The sequence below is a fragment of the Haematobia irritans genome, chromosome 1, assembly GCF_050003625.1.
Source record: "Haematobia irritans isolate KBUSLIRL chromosome 1, ASM5000362v1, whole genome shotgun sequence".
Classification (NCBI taxonomy): Eukaryota; Metazoa; Arthropoda; class Insecta; order Diptera; family Muscidae; genus Haematobia; species Haematobia irritans.
Window position 1 is genome coordinate 231,149,329 of NC_134397.1, and position 9,295 is coordinate 231,158,623.

A 9,295-nucleotide genomic window follows, 5' to 3' on the forward strand; every position below is an offset into this window, starting at 1 on the left:
ATGCTCTTTAATAACCACGCAAAAATTGGTCCATATCGGTCCATAATAATATATAGCACCCGTATAAATCCAGACCCTAACAGGGGCTCTTGGAAAAGCAAGTTACATCTTATCCTGTAGAAAGTTGGTACGTGATGCTAGTATATGTCATCTAACAACCGTACAAAAATTTGCCTATATCGGTCCATTATTAAATATAGCTCACATATGCCCATAGAAAAAAACCATTTCAAAACGATGCGTGCATGAAAATGAATCAATACACATGTGGTGTCAAATGAAGAACAGACGGTGTCTATCTGACAACGATAAAATGACACCGTGCGTGGTCAAAACAACAACCACTATTCATGATCTGAGAACGTAATGGTTACGAATTTATAAAAAAAAAAAACAAGTATAAACGGTCGTAAGTTCGGCCAGGCCGAATCTTATTTACCCTCCACCATGGATTGCGTAGAAACTTCTACGAAAGACGTTCATCCACAATCGAATTACTTGGGTTGTGGTATCTTAAATCGTTTTCTAAATTGTGAGTTAGTCCATACGTGGTATATACTAGACAAAAAAGGTATGAGTAGGTAAGTCTACAAATAATTACGAATCGATTTGCACGGTACGTAGGGAGCCAGAATTGAAATGTGGGGGTCGCTTATATGGGGGCTATATACAATTATTGATATGGACTAATTTTTGTGTAATTGCACGCTCACAAAAAATCGCTTCTGTAACATATACTCCCAAACATATTTTGCTTCAAGCATATACATTTTTGGGTATTGCCCAAACATTTATATGTTTGATCTCTACCAATATATAATATGTTTGAAAGCATATTGGTCTAAACAATATATGTTTGGGTAGTCTAAGTTCCAAACATTTTGTATTTTTGCATCCAAATTCAATAATGTTGTCTTCCAAAAAACAATATGTTATTATGTGACCATATAATATGTTTGGAAGCATTTTGCACCCAAAAATATTATATGCTTAAAAAAAATTCTTCCAAACAATATTGTGCTCAAAATTTTATTTATTTATTTATATATTTACAATCATAATGAATTATGAAAATAAACAGGTAATATGGGTGCTAACAACATAGGTTTTCGACCTGAATGTTTTTAGTTCTTAGCACCTTTTTCTGTAATACAAACATTGTAGAAGAAAGTATTCAATTTTATGACTTTTTTATTTTAATTTTACCTTTTGCCGGACGGGGATTCGAACAGCGGACCACACAGTTTGTAAGGATCAAAGAAGTAGCTGATCAATTGCCCAAGGAAAAATAAAATGTTAATTTTGTAATAACAAGCAACAACCACCAACTTAATTCAATATCGCTCCCTGTTAAATAGCGCTCCAAGCTACTAAACACATATATGTTTATAGGCTATTTCTAAATTAATATATGTTTGCATCCAAGCATATTATATTTACAAACATTTTATGTCCTAAACATAATATGTTCTAACATATTAACATATATGTCCCAAACATGTTATGCTAGTTTATGAACATTATATGCTTGCACTCAAAAATATTGTGTTTAAAAATTTGTGTTCCAAACATATAATGTTTATAGCCAAACATATGAAAAACAGTCTTTTTCATCCGTGTGGGGATCGATTTATCTGAGGGCTATATATAACTATAGACCGATATGGACCTAGTTAGGCATGGTTGTTAACGGCCATATACTAGCACAATGTACCAAATTTCAACTGACTCGGATGAAACCAAATCTAGGGATCGGTTTATATGAGGGCTATATATGATTATGGACTGATATGGACCACTTTTGGCATGGTTGTTAAATATCATATACTACTACCACGTACAAAATTTCAACCAGATCGGATGGATTTTGCTTCTCCAAAAGGCACCGGAGGTCAAATCGGTTTATATGGGGGCTAATTATGGACTGATATGGACCAATTCCTGCATGGTTGTTAGATACCATATACTAACATCACGTACCAAATTTCAACCGAATCGGATGAATTTTGCTCTTCGAAGGGGCTCCGGAGGTCAAATCTGGGCATCGGTTTATATGGGGGCTATATATAAATATGGATCGATTTCGACCAATTATTAGAGACCATATACTAACACCATGTACCAAATTTCAGCCGGATGGGATGAAATTTGCTTCTCTTAGAGGCTCCGCAAGCCAAATCGGGGGATCGGTTTATATGGGGGCTATATATAATTATGGACCGATGTGGACCAATTTTTGCATGGTTGTTAAAGACCATATACTAACATCATGTACCAAATTTCAGCCGGATCGGATGAAATTTGCTTCTCTTAGAGGCTCCGAAAGCCAAATCGGGGGGCTATATATGGGGGCTATATATAATTATTGACCGATGCGGACCAATTTTTGCATGGTTGTTAGAGACCATATACTAACACCATGTACCAAATTTCAGCCGGATCGGATGAAATTTGCTCCTCTTAGAGGGTCTGCAAGCCAAATTTGGGGGTCCGTTTATATGGGGGCTATTCGTAAAAGTGGACCGATATAGCATATTTGCAATACCATTCGACCTACATCAATAACAACTACTTGTGCCAAGTTTCAAGTCGATAGCTTGTTTCGTTCGGAAGTTAGCGTGATTTCAACAGACGGACGGACGGACGGACATGCTCAGATCGACTCAGAATTTCACCAGGACCCAGAATATATAGTTTATGGGGTCTTAGAGCAATATTTCGATGTGTTACAAACGGAATGTCAAAGTTAATATACCCCCATCCTATGATGGAGGGTATAAAAATCATCTACCGTGACTCGATCCTGGATTGCCTGCACCATACACGCTAACATCACCGACGGAGTGCATTGCATTATCGACGGAGTTGCCATATAAAAGCCTGAAGAATATTTTAAGATTTTTCATGGCCAAAGAAAAATGGAAACCGTTCATGAAATCGTGAACGCCTGTGGATGAAACCGTGAACGTTCCGTTTTGATTTTTTGTGAACGTTTCCGTTTACCATTTTGTTACCATTCGTTCACCATTTTGGAACGTAATTTTCTATTAGTGTGTAAAGTGACACCCCCAGATTTAAGTTCGGAAGCCTCATGATGGGACAAATTTTATCTGATCATGTTGAAATGTGGCCCCCTAATTACCAAGCGGTTTATATCGGTTCATAATTATTTCTAGACTCCTCTATGTAAAATGATCAAAAACTAAAGAGACTTATATGGTATTTATTCTACCTTTTTAATCCAACGTAGACTTCCCAGTTTTGGCCAGTGGCTTTTCTATATAAACCACTGGTGAATTATAATATCAATGATCTTTTGCTATGTGAATTTTACAAATTTAATAGAGAAATTGATAAAAGATAATCTGCCAGCTACTGATTGCAGATGATTGTTTATTTGAAATGAATCAAATGACAAAACCCGTAGAGAAATCAAGTTGGGAAAAACACTCTGGTATAGGCCGTAAAAAATGATCCCAAACATCTATGGTGGCATACATAGACAGATAGCCAGATAGAAAAAATGCCTTCAAAGATCCCCTTCTCTTACCAAAAAACCTTTGCAACCGGTATCAGGGAATATAAAAGAAAAAAAAAACACAAATCAATACAAATGTCAACCAAGCCTATCTGCTAAAACATTAATAGCCAACCTGTCGGAAAAGTCTAGGCCAGATCTACCGGTTGACAAGCATTTGGCCCAGTCATGCCACAGTGCGTCACTTGTTGTTTATGTTTTAATTGTGCCTCCCCTTTAGCAGCATGCAATCGGCCACTTACCCACTCTATGCTATGCTGTGAATATGATCGAATGGTCATCTTAAAAGTGGCACAACGTGAAAAATTCGTGACTTTTTTTTTGCCAATGGACTACTTTAAGATGACAACGAAAGTAATTTGGCCAGTTTAGGCCCACATTCGATTGGAGGACCACGAAAAAACTACCATCGAATACTAACAACAGGAGTGCCAGGGTAGGTTTTCATGTTTATAGCAAGGAACCAGAATTTTATTCTCTGATGGGTTTAACATTAACCACTTGGGAGGTTTAGTTTTTTTTTTTTTGAATAGAAATGAAAAGTTGATCCGTAATCTTGAGAAGTTGCTTAGTTAGTTGTCTTACAATATCACGCTCACTTTTTTTGTTTGGCTTATGGCTGATTTGGGAAATTTGAGTTTATTTTTGTTGTTGTTGTTTATTCTTAACAATTAAACAATTCATACGAGCTTACTTATATAGAGGATACATTTCACTTTTGTTGGCTGCAATGCTTTAGGTCAATATGTGTATATGGGTGTTTCCATGACCGTCTAAGTGTGTCAGTAACAAGAGGCCGTATTATACTTAATGGGCTCCGTGAAAAATGCTCCAAATGAAAAAATCTCTAATATTTATAAAAATTCCCTTAAATCAATTATGAAAAAATCCCCAATGAAATATTCCCTAAATATAATATAAAATTGCATAAAAAAATATACAATTGTCAAATTTCAAAAAAGTTGACTTTTTCAAAACTAAAAATGCAAATTTTTTTGGTTTTGGTAAATAAGACAAAAGTGACAGGTAAAACCTAACAAAAAGTGAGTTGTAAATTATGTATTTTAAAATGAAAATTGGGATGAGATGAATCGCGTGCGCGATTTCTTTTTTAAATTCATCACATTCAGTTCGTCCTTAAATTCTTACATCACTCCATTTATTATCTTGTTCTAAAAATTAAAAAAGTTGTACTTACATGTTAGTCGTAGCCTATGTAAAAAAGTGGCATCAATATCATCTCATTCAACTATATTACATCCCAGCAAACAAAAACAGCGTCGCCAAAAATGTAGTGAAAATGTTTTTTCGATCAGGAAGCGGTGGATTATCCCACCTCAGTAATGCTGGTGACATTTCTGAGGGTTTCAAAGCTTCTTTAAGTGGTTTCACTGCAATCTGGAACACCGTTCGGACTCGGCTATAAAAAGGAGGTCCCTTGTCATTGAGCTTAACATGGAATCGGGCAGCACTCAGTGATAAGAGAGAAGTTCACCAATGTGGTATCACAATGGACTGAATAGTCTAAGTGAGCCTGATACATCGGGCTGCCACCTAACCTAATATGGGCATAGGACGGATGTCCACCATTTGAACAGCCGTTGCACTGAATTTGCATCCCTCCTTACACACAAAACAAGTATACACACAAAAAAATGTTTTTCTGATTCAATCACGAAATTAATTGATCCAATTAATTTTTTAATTGAAATGTCTTCAATCACGAAAATGATAGTATCAATCACAGTTTTAATTGGGCATAGAAAAAATTCTTGATTAAAATATTAATTGATGTCATTAGCAATTTTCAATTAATTTTTTAATTGATTCAATTAAAAATTTAATTGATTTTGAATGCAAACCCCAATTAATGTTTTAATTAAAAAGGTAACTATTTTCAATTACTTTCTGAATTGGCTTAGAGTTTTTATTTGGATTAAGAAATGTTCATCACTTTTTTTAACTGACTTAGTCTTCCGAATTTGATTAAAAAGTTAATTGTATCAATTAATTTTTTTAATTAAAAATTTTAAAATTTTCAATCATTGACTTAATTAACTTTATGTTCTATCTTGATTAAAAAGTTAATTGTATCAATTAATTTATTAATTGAAAAAATATTTAACTTCAATTAACTTTTTAATTGGAAATATTTTGGTGATATTTTTTTCTGTGTATACGGCCGTAAGTTCGGCCAGGCCGAATCTTATGTACCCTCCACAATGGATTGCGTAGAAACTTCTACGAAAGAATGTTATCCACAATTGAATTACTTGGGTTGTGATATCTTAAAACTTCTTAACATCATTTTCTAAATTGTGAGTTAGTCCATACGTGGTATATACACACAAAAAAAAATTTTTCTGATTCAATCACGAAATTAATTGATCCAATTAATTTTTTAATTGAAATGTCTTCTATCACGAAAATGATAGTATCAATCACAGTTTTAATTGGGCATAGAAAAAATTCTTGATTAAAATATTAATTGATGTCATTAGCAATTTTCAATTAATTTTTTAATTGATTCAATTAAAAATTTAATTGATTTTGAATGCAAACCCCAATTAATTTTTTTTTTAAAGGTAACTATTTTCAATTACTTTCTGAACTGGTTTAGAGTTTTTATTTGGATTAAGAAATGTTCATCACTTTTTTTAACTGACTTAGTCTTCCGAATTTGATTAAAAAGTTAATTGTATCAATTAATTTTTTAATTAAAAATTTTAAAATTTTCAATCATTGACTTAATTAACTTTATGTTCTATCTTGATTAAAAAGTTAATTGTATCAATTAATTTATTAATTGAAAAAATAGTCAACTTCAATTAACTTTTTAATTGGAAATATTTTGGTGATATTTTTTTCTGTGTATTAGACAAAAAACTTATGTATAGGTAAGTACAATGAACCAAATTTCAAATGACTCGTATGAAATTTGCTCCTCCAAGAGGCTCCAAAACCAAATATCTGGATCGGTTTATATGGGGGCTATATATGATTGATATGGACCACTTTTGGCATGGTGGTTAAATATCATATATCACCACCACGTATCAAATTTCAACCAGATCGGATGAATTTTGCTTCTCCGTGCTTGCATGGGTGTTTGAGGCCATATAGTAACATCATGTACCAAATTTCAACCGAATCGGATGAATTTTGCTCTTCCAAGGGGCTCCAGAGGTTAAATCTGGGGATCGTTTTATATGGGGGCTATATATAATTATGGACCGATTTCGACCAATTTTTGCATGGGTGTTTGAGGCCATATAGTAACACCACGTACCAAATTTCAATTGAATCAGATGATCTTTGGTCTTCCAAGAGGCTGCGGAGGTCATATCTGGGGATCGGTTTATATGGACCGATTTCGACCAATTTTTGCATGGTTGTTAGAGACAGTATACTACCATCATATACCAAATTTCAGCCGGATTGGATGAAGTTTGCTTCTCTTAGAAGCTCCGCAAGCCAAATCTGGGGATCGGATTGTATGGGGCCATATATAAATATGAACCGATGTGGACCATTTTTTGCATGGTTGTTAGAGACCATATTCTAACACCATGTACATAATTTCAGCCGGATCGGATGAAAGTTGCTTCTCTTAGAGGCTCCGCAAACCAACTCCGGGGATCGGTTTATATGGGGGCTATATATAATTATGGACCGATGTGGACCAATTTTTGCATTGGTGTTTGAGGCCATATATATTAACACCACGTACCATATTTCAACTGAATCAGATGAATTTCGGTCTTCCAAGGGGCTCAGGAGGTCAAATCTGGGGATCGGTTTATATGTGGGCTATATATAATTATAGACCGATTTCGACCAATTTTTGCATGGTTATTAGAGACCATATACTAACACCATGTACCAAATTTCAGCCGGATCGGAAGAAATTTTCTTCTCTTAGAGGATCCGCAAGCCAGATCTGGGGGTCCGTTTATATGGGGGCTATACGTGAAAGTGGACCGATATCGCCCATTTGCAATACCATTTGACCTACATCAATAACAATTAATTGTGCCAAGTTTCAAGTCGATACCTTGTTTCGTTCGGAAGTTAGTGTGATTTCAACTGACGGACGGACATACTTAGATCGACTCAGAATTTCACCTCGGTTTTGCCTCAAAATAGTCCTCAGTTTCGGCGATCACCTCTTCATTGCAGCCAAATTTTTTCGCTGCGAGCATCCTTTTGAAGTCTGAGAACAAGAAAAAGTCGCTGGGGGCCAGATCTAGAGAATACGGTGGGTGGGGAAGCAATTCGAAGCCCAATTCATGCATTTTTGCCATCGTTCTCAATGACTTGTGGCACGGTGCATTGTCTTGGTGGAACAACACTTTTTTCTTCTTCATATGGGGCCGTTTTGCCCCAAGCTTCGCAGACGGTTCACCGGTCGCTGTCCACTCAGCCGACTGTCGATTGGACTCAGGAGTGTAGTGATGGAGCCATGTTTCATCCATTGTCATATATCGACGGAAAAACTCGGGTGTATTACGAGTTAACAGCTGCAAACACCACTCAGAATCATCAACACGTTGTTGGTTTTGGTCAAATGTGAGCTCACGCGGCACCCATTTTGCACAGAGCTTCCGCATATCCAAATATTGATGAATAATATGACCAACATGTTCCTTTGATATCTTTAAGGCCTCTTCTATCTCGATCAACTTCATTTTATGGTCATTCAAAATCATTTTGTGGATTTTTTTGATGTTTTCGTCGGTAACCACCTCTTTTGGGCGTCCACTGCGTTCAACGTCCTCCGTGCTCATTTCACCACGCTTGAATTTTGCATACCAATCAATTATTATTGATTTCCGTGGGGCAGAGTCCGGAATCTCATTATCAAGCCAAGTTTTTGCTTCCACCGTATTTTTTCCCTTCAGAAAACAGTATTTTAGCAAAACACGAAATTCCTTTTTTTCCATTTTTTCACAATAACAAAAGTTCCTTCACAAAAGACGCTCTATCTCATAAACTAATTGACTTACAGACGTCAAATTTTGACACGAATTATTTGAAAGTTGGTACTATATAAAAATAATATGCATTTAATATTAGCGACGCTCAGACCGGGGACTTATCAGCCAACCTGTTACATTCTCCTTACGGCTAAATATTGTTTCTCTATTTTCACCCATAGTGGAAATGCCCATATGTATAATGCAATAAGTGTGTATGGCAATACTTGCCATTAGCCAAAGGCGTGCGTTACCAAAAAATGGTAACCACTTTTTCTACTTCTTGTTTTTCATTTAACTTATTTGGTCAACAAATTAGAAAGTAAAATTTTTAAGAAGCTGGATGGTAAAGAAAAAATCAGCATCAGAAGAAAAAAAAAACAACTCATCAACTGAAAGGTAGCAAACAACCAAAAAAAACAACACCCAAAACTTCTCTTCTTTCGTTGGAATGGAATAATGTATGCTGGGGTCTTATTAGTGTGCAAATCTCTTTGTGCAGTGAAACCTCCCAAAAATGGACACCCATGGTTTTGTAAATTTTGTCCACTATAGCAAAAGTCTCACACCAATTGTCCACTTTTGAAGATGTCAGGTTTTTAGAGTGTCCAAGTTTGAGGGAGTTCACTGTATTTCTGGTCGATTTTGTTTTAGCAAAGCTCTATGAGGGGGCATAGCTTCACAACTCAGCTTAAGCTATCAAAAATCTATTCGCAACAAAAAAATCATTTGAGTCCATCTATTGATAAGTTTTTTTTTTGGATTTTTGTTTGGTTTTTTA